At 33.5% G+C, this 22,255-nt stretch overlaps 1 protein-coding gene and 2 long non-coding RNA genes across 4 annotated transcripts in view; 1 reads left to right on the top strand and 2 right to left on the bottom strand.

Annotated features, from left to right (window-relative positions):
- LOC111700050 (alcohol dehydrogenase class-3) overlaps positions 1–2,348 on the bottom strand; it is a 14,733-nt gene extending 12,385 nt beyond the window's left edge. The window contains exon 1 of the mRNA XM_023470868.1: positions 2,250–2,348. The gene's annotated coding sequence lies outside the window, so the exon portion shown is untranslated. The remainder of the gene's footprint in view (positions 1–2,249) is intronic.
- A 2,923-nt stretch (positions 2,349–5,271) lies between these two features.
- Positions 5,272–5,599, bottom strand: LOC111700071 (uncharacterized). The gene is made up of 2 exons (XR_002764911.1): positions 5,556–5,599; positions 5,272–5,332 (listed from the first exon to the last, which is right to left on the bottom strand). It is a non-coding gene; the product is annotated as an uncharacterized LOC111700071 (long non-coding RNA).
- A 4,260-nt stretch (positions 5,600–9,859) lies between these two features.
- LOC111700070 (uncharacterized) lies at positions 9,860–19,995 on the top strand. 2 transcript variants are annotated; one of them, XR_002764909.1, is made up of 3 exons: positions 9,860–9,993; positions 12,006–12,085; positions 19,916–19,995. It is a non-coding gene; the product is annotated as an uncharacterized LOC111700070 (long non-coding RNA). The 2 variants fall into 2 exon arrangements; XR_002764910.1 differs by lacking the exon at positions 19,916–19,995 and adding an exon at positions 17,160–17,656.
- The last annotated feature ends 2,260 nt before the right edge of the window (positions 19,996–22,255 follow it).

The raw sequence follows: 22,255 nt of genomic DNA, 5'->3' as shown, positions 1-22,255 counted from the left end.
TTGTAGATTTTTGAAAAATATTTAATTTTCATAATCAATATTTATTTCAATAATATCAAAAAGATATATAAATAAATTATAGATATCAATTTCTTTCAACCTAAATCCCCCCCTCCCCCCCGTCGAAAAACTATATTTTTTAGCAGTTTTTATATTTTGGAGATATTGTTTTAAGAACCATAGTTGTTGAAAGAAAATGCTGTAACGATCAAAGACGGTCTTTAAGCAGACATTTCTCCTGGGACACCCTGTATATCCCTGTATATCCCTGTACCGTGTAGGGTGTATAATGTATAATGTGAGAAGAGGCTGGGGAAGTGGAGGGGATGGCGGGTTAAGAGGAGGGTGGTCAGGTGATTAAATAAAAAAATCTTTAACTATTTCTAGAGGATTTAGAACACATTCATGATTTAAAATGGGTTCCCAACTTAGAACAATAAGAATTGATAATAAGAATGCGTTAACGATTTTAACCATTCTTTTCAAGCAATTCCCGTTTCGTTCCGTTCTTTACTAATCGTTCCAATATTTTTAAGAACGCGTTCTAATCGTTAGTTTTTTTCCGGAACGATGGGATCGTTCTTGATAGTTCGTTCGTTCTCAGGAAATAATGATTGTTCCACCAGGAACGCGCCCAGCCCTAAGTACAGAGATGACTGATAATTTTAATATTCTTAAACAGATGTTTGTAGCAGCACCGTACCAAGCCCCACCAGATTTTACTCTGGGAGTAAATGTTTTTTAGGAGTAAAAGGAAGAAAATGCAGACCTTATGAATGTAACTATCCTAGTAGTAAGGGTGAAATGTTGACTCTCTAAATTTGAAATTTGTTAAGATCAGGTGAATTCATCGTCATCCCGAAATCCAACACTGTCCTTCACTGAAGCACTAAGAAGGATAGCTGAAGCACAGTGAGAAGATTTCTCGATCACATTCAACAGTTCAACTTTACGGTAATGCACCATGCATGTTAGCATAACACTAATCCAGATCTAGGGAAGATATAAATGTGGGTGACCTTTGCTATGCGGCGGTGCTCCCTGTAATAGGGAACTCAAGAAAACTACCTCTGGAATGGTCTGGCTCCGTGGAGGTCACTTAGATAGTTAATGCAGCGATGTTGAGAGTGAATGAAGAATATGTTAATCCACCTAGTACGTAGCCCATAGATCCAAACTTAGCTTATGTAAAAATATGGACGAAAAAAGACGTGAACCCCATTTATAGACTCCCAAGACTTCCCATAGAAGTAATGCTACAACTGGCTGACAAACTCATCCTGGTGGAGTTGCCTTGCCTGGTACAGGAAAATCTTATCGACGAGTTCTGTGAAGATAAGGTTGATCAAAAATGCATGCATCTTCACTGATATTTAACAGTACCCATGTGCAATAATGCAATAATGGAATAATGCAATAGCCCAAAAATATTAGCAATGTAAACTTTTCAAGCAACAGAAATTGTGAATCAATGCTCAAAAATGACTGTATTGCACAAAACACTAATGCGCAAAATGAAGCAACTGTTTCGCATCTTTGCACATCATTGCGAGCAATGCTATTGCAATTGGAAACCCTAGCCGGGAATGGGTGGGGGGGGGAGGCACTGGTTCTTTAAAGGGATATTTAACAGTACCAATAACACAATAACTCAATAACGCAATAACGCAATAACGCATGATAACGCAATAATGCAAGAATGCAATAATGAAATAACACAATAGCGCTATAGCGCAAAATTTATATTTGCAATGTAAACTTTTGGCACAACAGATATTGCAAATCAATGTGCAAAAATGTATTGCTAACAACCCTAATGAGCAAAAGGAAGCAACTGTTGAGCGCAATGCTAAAGCAATTGGAATCCCTAACCACTAGCTAGAAAGAGTTAGGATTAGCCTGGGCTAAAACTGAAATGGAGTTTAATGTTCACTAAGAATCAAAAGGAAGAGGATTTTTTGTCATATGAGGCAGAGTAAAGGCGGAGAGTCTGCCAGAGAGCTCCAGCTTTCTTGGATTCATTAGTATCAACCATTAACTCACATCTGTTTAAGGCTTTTATATTCTTAATTCTGACCACTTTTAAATGGTAACAATATACTGGTTATCAGACAATGGTTTAATCTTACATTATCACGAATTTTGTACAAAAACATCTATAAATTCCCCTTCAAAATTGAATTTACAAGACTTCCAAACAATAGTATGCACATAAATATTTCACATTTAAATTTGTTTGTTATATTTACCACACCAGCCCCTTCATGTCCCAATAGAACTGGAAAAGGTGCCAAGTAGGGAAACACCCCTGCCCATACGCCTGGAATATTAAAAAGGGTTTTTAATGAAAATCTCTGTCCGACATAACTTGACTAACTTATATTTCTAAATGATTTTCATTTTAAAATAAACATATTTAAATTTGATTTTACCGTGCCAACCCAAGAATACATTTATGCAGATTTCAAATATGCAACGAGTTTGTTTAAACTTTGGTTCAAATACCATGTCATGTATTAGTTTTTTATGGTGTTAAGGTACTTTCCCAAAGTCATTTAACCAAGTGGCAACTTCCCAAATGTGCAATTTCCCAAGCGGCAAATGTACATTTTCCCAATTAACAAATTTCCAAGTGGCAACTTCCCCATTAAGGAAAAACGGCATTTTCCCCATGAAGGAAGTATTAAATGAACATTTAAGTTCAACATTTTTAAAAGAATTTCCCAACGTTTTTTTTAGAAAATACACAACTTAAAAAAAAATTCTTTTAGTTTCTCTCAGTCAGTTAAGGCAAGAACATGTTGGCGGCCTACACCCTTTCTTCAAAGGGAAAAATGTATTAAACAATCCTTATTGTTATTTAAACTTAGGTTAAGCCTTCCGAGGCTAGGATGGGCTAGGGGGCCGAGCACTGCAGATTTACTTGTTTTAAAGAAAATATAGTACATTATTTAGGGTTAGGTTAGGCGTCTGTCCCCATGAAGGAAGTATTAAATGAACATTTAAGTTCAACATTTTTAAAAGAATTTCCCAACGTTTTTTTTAGAAAATACACAACTTAAAAAAAAAATTCTTTTAGTTTCTCTCAGTCAGTTAAGTCAAGAACATGTTGGCGGCCTACACCCTTTCTTCAAAGGGTAAAAATGAATTAAACAATCCTTATTGTTATTTAAACTTAGGTTAAGCTTTCTGAACCTAGGATGGGCTAGGGGGCCGAACACTGCAGCTTTACTTGTTTTAAAGAAAATATATTACATTATTTAGGGTTAGGTTAGGCGTCTGAGGCGCTGCAGGCTACAACGGGGACCGAGCGCTGCGGCTAGGATGGGCAAAGGGCCAAGCACTGCTTCTAGGATGTGCTAGGGGGCCGAGCGGTGCGGCTAGTACTTGTTTTTAAGAAAGGTAGTAAATTATTTAAGGAAATTGTTACTTGGGAAAATGTACTTTTGGGAAGTTGCTGCTCAGACCTTAGATAATAATAAGGATTGTTAAATACATTTTTACCCTTAGAAGAAAGGGTTTAGGCCGCCAACATGTTCTTGCCTTAACTAACTGAGAGAAACTGAAAGAATTTTTTTTAAAGTTGCGTATTTTCTTCAGAAAAGTTAGGAAATTCTTTTAAAATGTAAAATTTAAATGTTTATTTAATACTTCCTTCATGGAGAATATGTCGTTTTCTTTTATTGGGAAGTTTCCACTTGGGAAATTTTCATTTGGGAAAATGTAAATTTGGGAAGTTGCCGCTTGGGAGATTGCACATTTGGGAAGTTGCCACTTGGGAAAATATCCTTGGGATGTTGCCACTTGGGAAAATATCCTTGAGAAGTTGCCGCTTGGGAAAAGGCCTTTGGGAAAGTACCTAAAATTGTTTCGTATAATTCGGACACAGTTTAATACCAATTTCTTGAGACAGGGACATCAGAATAACTATTATTGGTCCCAATCAACTCCTAAAATGTCTAGGTTTACCTATATCCCCTTTCATTTTACCTTAACAGTCCCTTTCACAACCTTAAAGGGAGTGACCGGCTATGTAAGGTATTTGATCTGAACTGAAAACTTTAGAATTGGATATCCTTAATCCCGATCGGTTAATTAATCTTGAGATTAATTACAAGAGGAGAACAAGCATTATTTGATCTCGAGATTAAGAAAAATAGGAGATAAAGCATTGACCTCGATATCCACCATTCTAAAGTTTTCAGCTCTGAGTATACAGTGTTGTGGAAAGTTTATTTCGGATTCATTTGAGACATATTAAACTTTTAAAAGTCTGTAAATCCTGAGTTTGAGCGCAAATTCGATGTTCAAAACTCCTACTTTGGGGGGTGGATACGTTTTCAGAATTAGTTTTTTTAATTATTAAATAACGACGACATAAAATGTAAAAATGTTCTACAATAAACTACAGACGTCATGTATAGGAACATGTTGAGAAAATAAAAATTTATCTAATCATCGAAAATAAGTAATCTTGTTCAATTATTAGTTTCTATTATCTCATTATTATGGTTTCTTATTATTCACAAAGGCTTTTGCAGATTTTCTAGAATTGTTATTCAAAAGACGACATTTGAAGAATTTGAAGAAATCTGCGAATAAATTAAAAGAAAATTAGAAATTCAATGTAATAATGAAAACAAAATAATCGATTTTAGCATTGATTTAATAACAAATTTCTTTTGAGAAATGTGTTCCTAGCCATCCAATTAGATTACTGTATAATTTTTACTTTATTTTTCGTTGTCGTTTTTAACAATTAAAAAAACTAATTCTGAAAACGTATCCAACCCCAAAGTAGGAGTTTTGAACGTCGAATTTGCACTCAAACTCAGGATTTACAGATCTTTAAAAAGTTTAATATGTATCAAATGAATCCTAAAGAAGTTTTCCACAACACTGCATACTCAGTTCAACTACCTTACATAGCCGGTCACTCCCTTTAAAAGAAAATGATCTGAGGTGCAGTATCTGAGCGACAAACAAAAATTTACTAGCTATCATGTTGCCAATTTGAGATAAAAACTCTGTATAATACCAACACCATTACCGTTAAAAGTTTCAAACATTGGCGGCTTAAGGAGGGTGGGTTGGTAGGGGGGGATGCACCTGAAAATGGGGGCGGGGGTAATACCCTCCCTGTAAAAGTTTGGGTACAACTGGAGAGAGGGGGCAGCTTATATAGCTCTTGACTACTTTAATTTCATTTTTGAGAACAAATTATTCCTTCCCCAGTAGTTTTAGTGCTTTGAAAATAATCAAAATACTTTTTGACTTGACCAATGGCTGGGGGCTCAACTATAACCTTCTCAACACTTAGTGGTGCGTTTGCCTTAAAGTTTAATATTATGTGTTAAAGAAATTATTCTTTTAGCTCTCGAATCATTCCATTTTAGGATATTTAAATAAATAATGATAATCATTTTATTATAATAATTAGACTTGAGAAAATATGAAGTGGAGATGTGATTTTTGTTTTGTTTTATAATGCATAATTTATTCTCTTCTTAAAATTGTAATAAATTAAAAAAATAGTTATATTGAAATTAATTTACCTCCCAAGCTACCGCTGCAAAACATTCTATTGACATTTTTTTACCTTAAAAGACGCACAATTAAATCCATTAAATGTGCAAAAATCCTCAACCCGTTAATCATATTGAAATATAAAACTATATGAAACAGTGTAATAAGAATGGTAAACGCCAAGGATTATTATATTACTTTTTTATGAAGAAATCTGTACAAAGTACATGCTGCTTCCGCTAGGAATGTCAACAAAGCCTGGGCAGTACTGTGAATGTTTACATTCGTACCAGAAACGGCAGAACACTTTATTTTATGGAAGTTTTTACATTTTGCTTTCTTATTAGATACACTCTTGAAAAGGTAAAATTGTGTAGCCCTCCAGAAAGGCAAAAAATAGATAAATTTAAGTCTAAATAAACAGTATTAAATGGAGATCTGGAAGATTATAGTAGCATTTGTATCTCCATTCCCTGGTCAGAGGTCTTTGGAAAAATGTTTTGTTTTCATCAGGAGGATATATTAAAAACAATCAAGATTCAAAATACTATAATTACTCCCCTGAACTGGTAAAATACTGAAAATCCCCCAGAACACTAATTACGCAAAATCACAGGAAACCGATAACCATCCAGAACATTAACATATAAACAGTACTAAGGAATGGGAATGGAGAATGCATATAAATTTATATTAGAGAAGGATCCGGGAAAAAAAGAGAGGGGAAGGAGAAGTTACGACGTGAAAGGAGGAATGAAAGGAGTTAGCAAAGAACTAAGAATTGGGATGTAAAGAATTTAAAGAAGAAAGATTGGAATGAGAAAAATGCGTTCTGGGGATAACTCATGATTTGTAGGAGAGAAGAAGCAAGAGAAAAATTATATCTGACTGTCTCGGCGAGACTTGCTTGAAGGACTAAAGGTTATTTTTACTAGATATGGTTTTGTAATAGGAATATTATTTATTCATTTGACAGTGATTGACATTTAGAATTATTTTTTTGTGAACGAAAGTTTCTAAGCGGAAAATTAATTGATGAAAAGGGGGAGGAGGGATGTATCGAAAGGGGGTATTAAGGTAGGAGTCTGATGCAAGAGGGAAGGGGGGGGGTAGAAGGGACGATAAAATTTGGAAGTAGATTGGTAACCTGATTTCTTTAATAAAGTATGATTTGTTCCTGTATTTTTTTGAGTGCCAAGAAACGTACTTTCATTAGAGTTCGAAATTTTGGTTCGTTGGTCAGTGCAACATAAATAACAACCATTTAACATGTGACAGTCAACAAAAAAATACTTGATTCAATTCATGAGGATTTCTAAAAATGGAGATACAAATCAAAATAAAGTTCTGGCATCAAGGGAAGAGGAAAGGTTAAACAAATCAATTAAATCTGAAGACTTAGAGACACATTTTTCATAAAAAAAAATAGTTTTTTTTAAGCACTTAAAGTGGTATGGAACAATTTACATACTTTGCATAGGTTGGTATAGGGATTTTTTTTAGCGCTAGACTGCTATGTGATTTTGTCATAATACATGGGACCCCTGTCATATATATAAAGTATTAAAAAGTGTTAGCGTCAATATGAAGGCCTACAGCATGCTCATTTAGGTGATGGTCACTTTTACTGCCCCCAGGGACGGTTTGATTAAAGACTGGTTGTGTAATGTGTATTATGTGTGGCAATCTTAGAGATCGGTTGGGGGACGTCATTGAGTTCCAAAGAAGTTTCTATAAAATATGTTCAATGTATTCACAAACATTGAATATAAGTTAAACGACTTTAATCATATACGTCTAGATTGGTTTATAAATCCAAAAACGGGCAAATTGTTTAAAAAGTTATAACACCAACCTTACGGTTATACTTATACCTCCGTTACAAATACTAAACAGATTCACATGTTATCTTGTCAAAAATGCAACTGCACTAATAACACAATTAGAGATCAAGTTATTTGCTGTATATTTATATAGATAGATAAGAATAAATAGCAAGAAGTCTCGAATCTCGATGAATAAAAGATGATGAACAATACAGTAATTTTTAATCAATCAATACTTTTCATTTCTAAGTTTCTAACGGACTGAGATAAAGAATTTATAATGGACTCCAAAAATGTTCAAAAAAACGCAAAAGTGGAGAGGACGATTTTAGATCTTTACAGAAACTACGGATAGAAATAAAAGTAGTGCTGATTGATTCATAATTCAATTACGGTTTATCACATTGTTTGTTAATGACATGCTATTGAAATTCTAAAATGTTTGACTGGTTAATATCAATTCTGAACTGACCACAGATAAGCTTCAGTTTGGCTTTCAGAAGCTATAAAACAATGTGCAGCTGCAGGGGGTCCACTCTGTTGTGGATTATTACAACAGAACTGGTAGAGCAGTTTATGCTTGTGCCACAGGCTCTAAGTAAGGGCTTTGATTTGTAATAACTAGAGTTATTAAAGAGGGTTGTTTCACCTCTAGAATTTAGTTTAATGTTTATTTAGTCAAATCAAAAATGTAATTTTAGGTGGGGTAATGCTCTCTTAAATACCTTTAATGTACAAAAAAGAGTTAGACCGGGAGCAGTTTCTACACCTGTGCTATTCTTCATATACATACATTGACAAATTTATTAAATTATTACGATACTCAACGATTGGATGCGAAATGCGTGGTGTCTATATGGGAATCTAAGTATATACATATGATATAATTCTGCTAGCAGCAGAACAGCAGGTCTTCAGGAAAATGCGGGAAAATTGTGAAATTTTTTTTAAGTTACTTAGCTGATAAGTACAAATATTCGAATAGAAAAATGTCAAATAAAAGGCCTTATTTTTTCTAGGGAAAGGGTTACTTATTTACAATAAAATAACCCCACTTTTATTGAATAAGTTACATTTTACCGTTTGTTAACTACTTGAAACATTTAGGAAATATTCTGCAAAGTGATAATTTAATGACCACAGATGGCAATATAAAGGAGCGATCTTTATTTCGAAGATTCATTCTCTTAACCAAGAATTTTATTTTAACAATGCAGATGTTATTTTGAAACTGAACAATAATTATCGCTGCAGTTTTGATGGATTTAGTATTTGGGACTTGAGTTTCTAATGTTTTTCAAATTTATCTACAGCATGAATTACGGAATACTACTATTAGAATTCCTTACGTATAGTACTTAATGTGTAAGTACTTTAAACGTAAAGTACTTAAAGTACTTTAATGAAATACTTTTACAATGTTTCAATGTATTTATTTAATGAGACTTTTGATGCAACTGTTCTAACACAGTTCTCGGCAAAAATTTATTTTCCGTTGAAATTTTTTTTTTGTAAATCTATCTGATCTTAGTGAAATGTAAATTAAAAAACATTTTGATGTCCCGTTGGATCGAGCATGCATGGAAAGTTCAGATTTTACGAAAACTATCGATACAGAAAGCTTTGAAACTATCGATACAGAAAGCTATGAAACTATCGATACAGAAAGCTATGAAAACTATCGATACAGAAAGCTATGAAAATTTGTATAATTTTCAAGACTGAGCAGACCTTAAAGTGTCCCAATGTCTTGATTTTCGATTTTATCTAACTAACTTAATTATACTTTTTGTAGCCCTAGACATGTAAACTTTAGAACTTAACCAAGCATTAGTTTTTAACTTTAGGTACAGGGTGTCCCACGAAACATGACAGTTGGTAAAAGCTTAATGTGTCTTTTTCCATAGTTTGATGAGTTGTTTGAACCCTAAGTGAATAATATAAAAATTTTCATGCCAGCCATATTAAAGTCAAATTGATTTCAAAGTAAAATATATTTGAGTAAAAGATTTTTTAAACTAAATAAACTGCAGAAATTCTATAATATCTAATATAGTATATGGAAAAAGACATTCAAAACTATTCACAAACTGTCATGTTTCGTGGGACACCCTGTATCAAGAACTAATTGGAAAAATTCTCATCGATATTACCACGAGAGCTTAGCAGTATTTTCATCACTGTGTATTATATACAAGAATAAATGATTTATATGTTGAAGGATCGATATAACGTAATAACTGAAATGAGAAATACGTTATGTAATGATCTTTGTCGCCTATTGTTTGCATAATATTGCAAAAAGTTTTTGTAAACCTATGTTTACTTGAAATTTCTAAACAAATTTAAACTAATAATATATTTGTCTCTATCTTTGTATGTTAATCTTTATAAGAATAGTATAAAACATTCCCCCCCCCCCCCTCCCCGTTTCATATTACTCAATCCCTCAACTGCATCATCTGTGATTTTTTTCAGGGTCACCCTAGGGCACAATTATACAGGGACAACTTATTGTTATAAAATTATTATCTAATACAATAAAGATATAGAAGTTGTGTAATCTGTAAACAAAAAATGAATGATGAAGTTAGCAAAGGAGACCAACAACTGAAGAAGTTAAAAATGTTCTAGTGAAGAGGTTAGTCCAAGCGCTTGGTCAAAGTCTTTAAAAATTATTTGTATAATTTTATCCTCGACCATACCTTTATTTCCTGATTTGGGCCCTTTAGTTCATTTAGATTAAAAAACAATCATAAATACGTTTATAGATTGGAGTGAATTAGTTTCAAGAAATTCCTGCGAATTTCTCCAGAATTTCCCCAAAAAATTTCTAAGAATTTCTTCGGAATACTTCTCCGGAAATTCCTGAGAAATTCTTAGAACTTGGTCACCAATTTCACTGATATTTAGGGGAATTAAATTAGAGATTAATTAGTTTAAAAAAATTTCAGAGAATGTCTCCGGAATTTGAACCCAAGAAATTTCTGAGAATTTCTCCAGAATACATCTCCGGATATTCTTGAAAAATTCTTATGACTTGGTCACTAAGTTTACGGATTTTTAGGAGAATATAATAAGGGAATTAGTTTAGAGAAATTCTTAGGTCTTGGTCACCATGTTTGTGGATTTTTAGGCGAATTTAATAAGAGAATTGGTTTCGAGAAATTCCTTGGAATTTCTCCGGAATTTCACCCCAAAAAATTCCTGAGAATTTCTTCGGAATTCTTAGGACTTGGTCAACATGTTTGCGGATGTTTAGGGAAACTAAATAAGGGAATTAGTTTTAAAAAAATCTGGGAATTTCTCCGCAATTTCCCCCAAAAAATTTCTAAGAATTTCTCTGGATTCTGCTCCGGAAATTCCCGAGAAATTCTTAGATCTTGGTCACCATGTTTGCGGATTGGTCACCAATTTTCTCTGATATTTAGGGGAATTAAATTAGAGATTAATTGCGAGAAATTCCTGAGAATTTCTCCGGAATTTCAACCCCAGAAGTTTCTGAGATTTTCTCCAGATTACTTCTCCGGATATTCTTGAGAAATTCTTATGACTTGGTCACTAAGTTTACGAATTTTTAGGGGAATATAATAAGGGATTTAGTTTCGAGAAATTCCTGGGAATTTCTCCGGATTTTTACCCCAAGAAATTCCTGAGAATTTCTCCGGAAATTCTTGGGACTAGGTCACCATATTTACGGATTTTTAGGGGAATTTCATAAGCGAATTAGTTTCGAGAAATTCCTGGGAATTCCTCCGGAATTTCACAATTCCTCCGGAATTTCACCCCAAGAAATTCCTGAATATTTTTCTGAAATACTTCTCCGGAAATTCTTGAGAAATTCTTAGGACTTGGTCACCAAGTTAACAGATTTTTAGGGGAACTAAATAAGAGAATTAGTTTTGAGAAATTCCTGGGAATTTCTTTGTAATTTTCCCCCAAAATTCCTGAATATTTCTCTAGAATAATTCTCCAGATTAGGTCGCGATTGGTTGGGTTAGGTCAAGTTACCTAACTGGTCTCTTACTGGTCTTAAACTATAAACATTCTGATCATGCAAGCTTTATAGCTTGTGTTTCCTGAGTTTTGAATCTCTGTGTGTAGTTTTTACAATTTTAATTTTGTGTTGATTTTGATCTAAATTAACCACCAGAATTATTGGGGAGAGGGGGGGGGGTTGTTTTAGACCTGATAGTCTTAAAACGAATTGGTTATTTATTGATCTTGTTTTAAAGCTGACTAAATTGGCTGACATTTCCACTAAAATAAAATAAATACCAAGCTTAGGGGAATGGTGGAAGCAAGAATGTAAGGCAAGGAAAGTCAATTGCGGTTGTGTATACTCTGTGTACATATTGAAACCAGTTCTCTTTGGGGGGAATTTGTAAACAATAATAGATGCATCAGTGTTTGTTAAGTATCCGAGGAGGTTAAAAGCATTAAATTNAGACGTATGTCAGGCTTCGACATCCGTCGTGTGTTTACATTAGCGCCCAGAGACAGTACACTGCAGTACTAAAGATGTGTACACTTCTGAAATGACTTTCCTTGCCTTACATCCTTGGGTGGAAGTAGCTATGACTGAATATTGATATAAACCTGGTCAACGTCGGTTTTCTAACTTATAAATGTACACAAAATATTTTGATTTAGGTTGGATCTATTGAGTGAATTGTTTCTTCAAGACATTTGGCTCTGAAGTAGAAACATTTTTCTTGGATTTTCAACCTCAGGTAACTGCACAGTTCACATTCTTCACATAGCACATGAATACTTGCACATACACACACCTACACAAACTTACGACACACACACGCACACTGAGCACACGATACACAAAACATGTAAAGCTGGCAATATGTGATTCACAACAGTACCCTTGAAACATTTATTAATAATGTTGGAGATAATGTTGTTTTCAACATTTAAATTCTGATAATTCCCATATATTTTACCGTTGTAGAAATATGCAAGTAGAGAAACCACGATTTTAAATAACAGAGCTTGATCAAGGCCCATTTTTACATGAAAGCTTGAAGGATACCATTGTGAATAAAAAATTGTTATCTTAGCATAAAGGGTTACTTGAAATTACGTGTACAATTACTTTTAATCAAATTAAAAATAAAATTGGTAATAAAAAACCTCGCCATTTGTTTCGTATTTATGTAAGAAAGTTTTTCATTTATCGTTTTAATTTTATAAATTTTAAAATACATCGTCGTGTAGAGCCAGGAAAACAATGATGGGAATGGTGAGGGTGATATCTTCAAAAATGATGAAGACGACAATTTTCATTATCAGTTTAGATGAGATTCTCTAAAAATATTACATAATTTTGTTTGCCCTTTCTGTCCAAAAATACGTGCTATGAATTCAAGAAGTCTCAATTTCCTTGTTTAATATTTGTAATTAACACTTTTTACCAAATAATACAGAATGTCCCGAAAAAGGGATTTTGAGTCAAAGTGCTCGTTTAAGCTTTAAAATTGAGAACAATAAAATTTTCTATTTTTCATTTAATGAGATGGTGTCCGAACAGGAATGTTCTAACTTGAGCAAGTAAGTTTGAAGATGGAACATAGCTTTTAACAGAATTGTTGTACTTTGCGGTAGTATTATTTGTTGTATTTGGTGTCAAAATAAAGTAAAGCTCAAAGCTAAATGTACTTGCTCAAGTTGCACACTTGAAGAGCTCATCAAATTTTAACCATTTTTAAACTGTTTAGCATTCTAATCTTTTTATAATCTATTTCAAGAATTTTGGCTGTGAATCAATTTAATTTTGTCAACTCTAACCATCTGGGAATAGTAAAAGTATTTTTTTTTGTTTCAAACTAAACATGGATTTTGAAAATATTTTTACAGTTCAGAAATAGCCTAAAAAATGTTTTATTTACAAGTTTAGAAGAATATATGTAAGGTATTGCCCAAAAAAAACCACTAAAAACATGTTTCCAGTGCAATTGCAGGATTTTCATAATGGTATCACTCATCAAAATCTCTTAAAAGTTGACTGAGTTAAACCTATTTAGCCGTGAATAGGCAAAAAGGCCAAAAATGGGAAAATTATTTTAAAATGCAAAAATTTCTTATTTAAGCTAGTTTTATGATTCCTAAAAAATGTGTCGCACATCTGTGATTTTTTTCAGGGTCACCCTAGGGCAGGGCTGCCCTAGGGTAGGGCCTGTGGAAAAAATAAAATGTCCCCCATACCTTCTTTCCAAACCATTTTAAGATCATTACCCAGTGCCCATCTCTACCCTCCCATGCTTTTATGTGTCAAGATTATTTTTAAATGATTCATTTTTTATACCATTTAAAGAATTAATTTGAGAATCTCATTTTTATACTCACATTGTATCAAAAAACTCTATTTTAAAAACCTCTATTGTAAAAAAGACCAGACCATTTTAAAACTTGCAATACAAGTTGTTCGTTTTCAAAAAGTTTGGGATTTTTTAAAAAACGAAATGATCTATTTTAGAAAAACGAAAAACGGCCGTTTTTTAGTTTTTTTTAAAAACATTTAACATAAAACATTCAAGACAACATTCATAAATGTCACATATAAATTCAAATATTAAAGACGAATTTCAAGTCGTCTTGCTATTGTCATGTTTCGTGGGACACCCTGTATTTCGGCCTAACCCCCGATCATGATCATGATTGTGGACACTTTTTATTAAATCTTGCAAATTAAGAAAAAAATACCTAAATTTCTTATAGGATTTCTTTTAGTTTAAAGAAAGTCTTAAATTTAAAGAAATTTTAAACTTAATTTATCCACTCTCTCTCTCTCAAAAAAACTATATATATACATTATACACATGTTAATTCTTAATTTCTCACTTCTTATTACAAAACATGACATTTAAGGATACGAAAACTGACGACCAAGAAATGTAATATTGTGACAGGGGAATATCTAGAAAAAATTAGGATTTTATCAGCCTACCAGGACTTTTGTAAGCTATAAGCGAAGAAAATGAGTATTAGCCCCTTATGGAAAACGAGGGTAGAGGGATCACAGAAAGACTATACATATATTATATTCAGTGAAACCCTTAATAACGAATACATCGAAAGAATTCATCAAATGTCGTATTCTTCACTTTCTGATAATGGAATGTTGCAGATATTTAGTTTTTTAATTAAATGATTATATGGAACTCTTTATAAACTGTTCCCACATATTCATGGCTATTTATTTATTTTCGCAAATACTGAAATTTACGTAATATAGTATAAAACTCATTGAAAAATTGTCAAGACGACATTTGATAAATTCTTTCGATGTATTCGTTATTAAGGGTTTCACTGTATAAATTTTTATATATAGATAGATAGACAGACAAAGGTATAGTCTCACAGGACTTGTAGGAACTACTTACTGCAGACTAATAAAGGGACTAGTATATAAACTATAACGACTATAATAGGACTATAATGATTAAGTCAGGGTCTAACTGACGCTAAGAAAAGATATACCATTAAAATGGGGAGAAAAGTCACTCCGTAGAACAGAATTTTTATTTTGCGCTTCGTGCATACATTTAACGAATTGGCTCATATCGTTCATTTTACAGCTGTGGGAAGTGTACATTTTTTTAAGACACAAGAACAAGCCAAAGGATATTAAAAAATCTTTTTGCACTGAACTAAATCTGCATGCAGCAGCCTAAAAATTCAGTTTTTTATTTCAAATTCTTAAAACCAATTTTTTCAAAAACATTTTTCTACACAGGTTACCTCTGTAACCATAAAAATTAAATTCGCTCTTCCTTGAAAAAGGTCCTAGTTTCACCCCTGCAGCTTAAACAAGTTTTTGTAAAGTTTTTTTTTACTCTGTTGACTCTGCGGGTTTTGACAAAAACCCACAAAAGCTTTATAAAAATTAACTTTGCTAAGACATTTGAATGTTATCTATGTTAAAAAAATTTTTTGCTTACCAATTGTAAAACCCAAGGAGAATTGAATACAAGGAGGGGGCAATAAGGTTTCCGTACACTTTGCTGTGACGTTTTTGGACTGCTGGAGAACTAGTTTCTGGGTAACAACAATAACAAAGGCAGCCGATCTAATGTAAACAAACATGAGTTAGTATACGGTGAATCTTCATTTACCGCCAGAGATGCGCCAGATGTCTATTTATCATTTGTGTTATTATTTATAATCTTTATTATTGTTGTTACGCAAAAACTAGTTCTCCAGCAGTCCAAAAACGTCACAGCAAAGTGTACGGAAACCCTATGGCCCACTCCTTGTATTCAATTCTCCTTGGTAAAACCGGTTAAAAATCTTTTCACTTATTTTTTTCTCTCACAGAATTAAGAATATCACTTAAAAGTGTTATGTTACTGTATGTTCTAACCTTTTGCTACTATTAAAGTTCTCTTCAGTGAATTGGATCATTTAAAGCAGATTTTCAGTCTCTGTTAATAATACTAAAAACTTACAAGGTGTCCCAAAAAAACACAAACATAAAGGTAACCATGCTTCAAACAATATTAATTTCCAACCCTGTCAAAATGGCAAACTTAAAACATTCAAAATTTTCTTAATTTTTGGGCTGAACAGGAAGACCTGTTCCTCTTATCGGAAAATCAAACGATTGAAAATTTTACGTAGATTTTCAAAATTGCTTCGAATATAAAAAATCAAAACATTTTCCATGGAGATTTAGAATCTAGAAGAACGTTTTTTAGACACCCTATGGCCAATTCTATTCATGTAATTTAAAAAGTTGCATGATTAAAATTGTTAAAGAGGAAGTTTTAATAAAAAATGTATATAAATCTAAAATAATTCTTCACGCAATTCCTTTAACTCATACTGAGATATTCTGGACCGCTAAGGCTTTTGTACACTTGACAAGACAATAAATGGTGTCTTGTGTCTCATTCATTCATGAATATGAGGTGTGATCAATAAGTTTCGGAATTTTTTTGAAAGTTCAATTTATCTATGCCAGATTATTTTTCAGATCAGTTGATGTCAATCAAATCTTTGTTGTAATGTTTGTAAGTTCTCCCGAAAGTGTATCAGCTTCGTTCATCACAGCAAGAAAATTTTCAGAATGGTCTCAAACTTGACCCATCAGAGTCTATTTTAGACTCTTTAAGAGCGATCAAAAGAAAGGAAAGATTGAGAATTTGATGTAAAAAGGACTTTTAAGTATTTTTCTCTGGCTTTGATTTACATTTAAGATCCATAATCATAATCGTTGGTCCTATGTCAGAGACTTTGGGACAAAGGAGTTGAGTTTTTGCCCCAAACTCTGATTTTTTCATCCCTGTACCTCTGCAACCCGTTCTTGTAGACCTTTGACATTTCAAGCTAAGAATTCTGACAAATCAAATATAAATTTGAAATGTAAAAGGTTTACAGCAGCCGGTTGCAAAGATAAATTGATTAGAAAATTGGAGTTTGTGGCAAAAACTCAACTCCTTTAACCCAGACCTTTGTCATCTTTAAATTTTTCTTTACAACATTGTCTACAATGTAAAAGCAAATATCAGGCTGTCTGGCAAACATACTTCTTGAACTCCTTGCTAAAAAGGTTTGAACAATTTTCAACATTTTTGGGGCCTTGATGGTCTTTTCCGGTCCGGACATGTCATAATCAAATATTCATTTCTTCCTTCTTCACCCCATTAAACTACCATTAAAGTTCATAAAATCGTTTAAAATGCGTTCTGGATCATGTTTAAGGGTTCTGGTTGGTTTTCGCATCAACTGCATGATAAAAACATTTTTGGGTAACCGAATCTCCAAAGTGTCATCTTTACTTTCAATATATTCCAGATATTCCTGTGCTGTGACAACAAAGCTGCAAATCCACCTTCAGGAGAATACGTCTTACATCACAACAACAAAATAATTGACGCCAACCTGGCCAAAAATGTATCCAGTATGAACTATAGTGAACTATTAAAAAAAAATTAAAGCTTAGAAGTATACCCCTATGAACTTGATCACACCTCGTACTATCTAAGCAAGCGCCGAATCACCCTTATGTTCGAAAAGAGGTTTCTCAGTGTGTCTCAATGTCAAAATGTCTCATTTATATGAATATGCATTTGCACAAATAGAGATGTCTTAGCGTTTCAATTTTGATTGGCTCTATCTTGATGATCTTAAGTGGAATAAGTTTTAGGAAAAATATCAGTTTTTAAACATTTTTCTAAGAATCATAATTGTTACTTTCAGCCTCTGCTCAAATATTGTTGGTTCCGCTTAAAATTGTATTCAATGTTTCAAGATTTAAGCTCAATTGAACCCGTTTTTTAGGGGATTTGAGACGCGACTCAAATTCATTAAATTTGGACTCTGAACTCATAATCAAATAGTTTAGAATGAAGTTTTTTAGATCTCTAAATAAAAAACAATCACAAATTGTGATCCAATTCGTGATAGAACCATATTTTGAAAATCAAGACACTCTTTGTATAAAACTATGGATGACTGTTAAAGAGGGGGGGTCGTTCAAAACGTTTCCCTCGGTGTTCCTGGGTCTTATTGCAAAACGCAAATAACAACTACCACCCCCACCCCCAGGTAGTTTCTGGCTACGGTACTACATATAGAATATACTTGAGTATCATGAGTATACATATGCTCCATGCATTTTCTGAACCAGGAGCATGTCTCCACTCGCAATTTGTCTCGTTGTCTTGTCTCCTTTGTCAAATAGTTGGTATTCTGACATTTAAGAATCCAAAGACCAAATTAAATTAATTTAAATTGCCCACCACCTGTTCAAATTTGAATCACCAATTCAAATCCTTCCTTAATTTTTTACTTTCATTCAGTGGTTCCATTTTGAACCGGCGGTAGGCAGTTCAGTGACATTGCTCAAATTCATGAAAGTTGGTCTAGTATGCCATAAATTAAGGTCCTGGTTAAAAATTCAGCGAGTCTTTATTTAAAATAACACAATAATATTGATATTTTAATTTCTCAATTTATGTTTATGAAAAACCAGATAGATATCGAGATCAATGCTGGTTAATCTGCAAATTAATTTAATCTTCATACTAAATCTAGAATGGCCATTGTACCCTGGAAGGATAATTGAAATGAAGAGATTAAGCAATGATCCTCAAATTAAAAATGCCCACAGTGGATATCGAGTTCAAGCGATCGGGATTTTGACTTTTCTTAACCAGCTCGGTTTGTTTTTATTTGTAATTTTAACCTTTTCAGAATGGTGGCTCGCTTGCAAAAGTACGTAAAAACATGGTATGAAAATTTACTTTCATACGATTTTGTGTAAGTGTCTCGAATGCAGGATGTGTTTCACAAAAAAACATGAGCCGAAATGCAGTAATGTTTCAAAATAAGGATATTTTCGGAAATGAATTAAAGAATCGTCGAAAACTTGTTCTCATGCCTTATCATTTGTTTAAAATTTCTTGTTTCAATATTTAAGTTTTGCCCATTTGAAATAAATATGTGTAGTAGTTTTATTCTACTCGGCTTGGATTGAAAGATTCGAGGTCACAGCCTAAATATTTCATCATGTGTGAGTTATTATCCATTAAAGCGTGTACTAGAGATTTTTTAACATATAAATGTCAAAGAGGGTAAATCATTATTATATTTAATATTAAAATCCTGCTTAACAACTTCTCATGCACCCCCATAGCAGATGTCGAACTCATCGACAATTATTAACTAAGAAGCCTTGAGAAGTTGGTATGAGAAATTTTTAATTTTGTCGACTATTTGTGGGGTCTTTGTGGTGTTATTTGTGCTCAAAGTTCTGTTGAAAATAGCCCGTTCAGAGAAAGCATCTGGTTTGAATATATTGAACTTAAAAATTAAAGAGCAGATACTTTTAAAAAATTTAAGTAAAACATATTAAAAGGACCTCGTTTATAAGCTTGAGTAAGTGACTTTGCAGATTGGGGACTAATTAAGTTCATTTGTTCAATTAAATTATCATGGAATTTTGGATTGATTGAAAGTTTGTATTTGAGTTGGGAAAATAAAGCGTTTCTTGGATTTTGCCTTGATTGATTTCTGCAGGACATATTTTAGAACTGGTACTCGTAAACCTGTTTTACGCAAACCTGTTTTGCGTAAACCTGTTTTACGTAAACCTGTTTTGCGTAAACCTGTTTTACGCAAAATGTTTACTGCAACATTGGGTTGGGAGGCATTAAATCCATAACTCCGGACTGCAGCCCAATTGGATTATGTAAATTGAATTTGGTAAAAAAAATATGTCCGGCAACGTCTTAAAAAAGACGTCTCAAAAACTGGAAAACCAATCCAAAACTTTGTCTCTTCTTAATGTTATATATTTATAGCAAACGATTCTTTACAAGAGACAAAGAAAAAAAAAACATATTATAAATATTGGGAATGCATGATTATTAAGTTAGTTTTGATTATGAAAATTCTTGATAAAAACAAAAAATCTGTCTTTCATTAAATCATATATGAAGAACCCCCTATAATAGTTTTAAAATCATGTATAAAAAGGGAGTAACTCTTCTGCTGCGGATATCAAGGTTTGATGATCTCAATCTAGAGATTTATTTAATCTTTATTAGATATCCCCTGAAGTAAAGAAATGAACAGTTAATTGGAAGCCAATCAAGGAGAGAACAGCGAAACTAGGGATATTCAAAATCAAAAGATCAAGTACCCACTGAGGATATCGATATCAAACGATTGTGACAAAAGTTTCCCGCTCAGAATCGATATATGATAGTTAGATCCCTCTCACATTAAACCATATAATGATTAGGAAACAATAGGGGTCCCTTTGTCCCGTAGTCAATTCGGAGTTTCTTAGGCTCAGGTGATACATGAATGTTACATTCGCGTTTACTTTTCAGTATTTTTTATTTTTAAAATCTATAACCTCAAAAAATCAAATCTGTTTATTAAACGAAAATTTTGAATTTATCATTTAGGGTTTAAAATGCTTATTTTTCCTTTAAAATGGCAGGATGTTAGCTTCGCATTTCCATTCACAAGTTGTGTCCATATCCAAGCATCCATCAGGGCTATCATACTCGGAGCAACAAGCTTCACCAACAAGGTTTGTGCATACTACCTTCTCATCTCCATTGCAGTCTGGTAGAACTAGGCAGGACATCCAGCAGAGAGCAAGCTCAGGATCATCACCGCATTGATTATTGTCTTTAGCAAGATCTTCAGTAGTAAGGTCCAATGGGCAAAGCTCTCCTGGCTTTTCCACCGTACGTTGAAGAAAGATGTCTTGAAATTGGGTTTTATGAGTTTTAAAATCAGAAGGAATTGCTTGAAGGGGAGCAACCATCATGCGAGCAAACACCGTACGTGTGATGGCTCTTCCTTTTAGACTTGGTACAGCATGAGGAGCGGTAAAGAATTCAGCAGCCTCTGGAGTGCCTCTCAACAGCCAATCAGGAAGTCCCCTGGCAATAATAAAGATAATCGAGTTGGCTGGTGTAGTTGATGTATCGATAAGTTCATTGTGGATGTTTTGTACTATGAGAGGTACCTCAGGAGCCGGTGTAAGCATTAGAAGAACTCCACTATCTGTGTGGAAAGATAAGGATAAATCTTCATTTTGTTTTGAGTCAACACTCTCATAAACATGAATATGATCCTTATACTGTAGAGAACTAAACATCCTTTCCTCTCCATCCTCATTTTCCTTATAGCTCAGACGTTCTGCGCCAACAGCCTGCTCTAGAATTCCAGCTACAATGTTAAAGACGTCAGAAAACTCTTGATTAATAATAGACCCAGCTTCAAGGATACAATCTGGGTATGCATTCTCAATATTGGTGGCATATGTAGATCGAACAGAACCATCAGCAAGAATGATTTTGGGAAGCCTTTGGGACTTGAAACAGTTTGGAGCAACATCTGAAAGTGCTTGAACAGCGTTCAAGTACTCTGAAGAGAGCCCTGTTACGGAGAAGGCTCCATCAGTAGCCAATGCTGCTTTGAACTTATTCCAGTCTAGGTTTCCTGATTTCAAATCTTGAACTTTAATATTAAACAGAGGTTCTGCCAAAGCAACACCAGTCAGGAGCAAAGCTCCTGTTATTACTCTCATGCTGTATTTATGATTGTTTGAAGCCTTTATCTACTATGTTTTTATATGCTATGTCTTATCTTACTTTCCTACATAATCTAGAATTTTTTAAACTAATATCACTACGTAGAGGCTTTTAATTACTTTTTAACTGCAATTAAATAATATAAATAAACAAAAAAAGCTAAAGTAAATAAAGTTTTGTTTGGGGGAGGTGGAGAACCATGAATAATAAAAGCAGCACATGAAAACTATGTTAACTGTAATATAGTTAAGCATGCTCCAAATGGAGTTTGAGAAGAAATCATAATTGGAGTACTATTGGAGACGACCCTTTTTTAGAGACCCCCATATTTTTGTTGGAGACCACCATATTTTCGTTGGAGAACCCCATATTTTTGTTAAAGACGCCCATATTTCCATTGGGGACCCCATATTTTGTTGGAGACCCTCATATTTTTGTTGGAGACAACCAAATTAAGGGTTCCCAATAAAGATATAGGGGTCTCAAATGAAATTCCGGGGGTCTACAATAAAATTTGGGGGTCTCCAACGAGAATCTGGGGATCTCCAACGAAAATTTGGGGGTCTCCATCGAAAATCTGTGGGTCTCCCATCAAAATCTGGGGGTATCCAATGAAAATATGGGGTCTCGAATGAAAATATGGGATCTCCAATGAAAATATGGGTGTCTCCAACGAAAGGGAGTCTCCAATAGTACTCAAATGAGCGGTAAGATAGGCTTAGTTGTGTTCCTCATTCTATTATTGGGGTATTGCACATTCTGGAAACAGCAAATCATCTATTTAAGTTTTGTTATCTTATTTAACAAATTAAATAACATGCGTATATTGGCAGT

This window comes from Eurytemora carolleeae, unplaced genomic scaffold (genome assembly GCF_000591075.1).
Source record: "Eurytemora carolleeae unplaced genomic scaffold, Eaff_2.0 scaffold92, whole genome shotgun sequence".
In the NCBI taxonomy this organism is placed as follows: Eukaryota; Metazoa; Arthropoda; class Copepoda; order Calanoida; family Temoridae; genus Eurytemora; species Eurytemora carolleeae.
The sequence above is the reverse complement of the archived record's forward strand: the minus strand, read 5'-3'. Positions and strand labels throughout refer to the sequence as shown.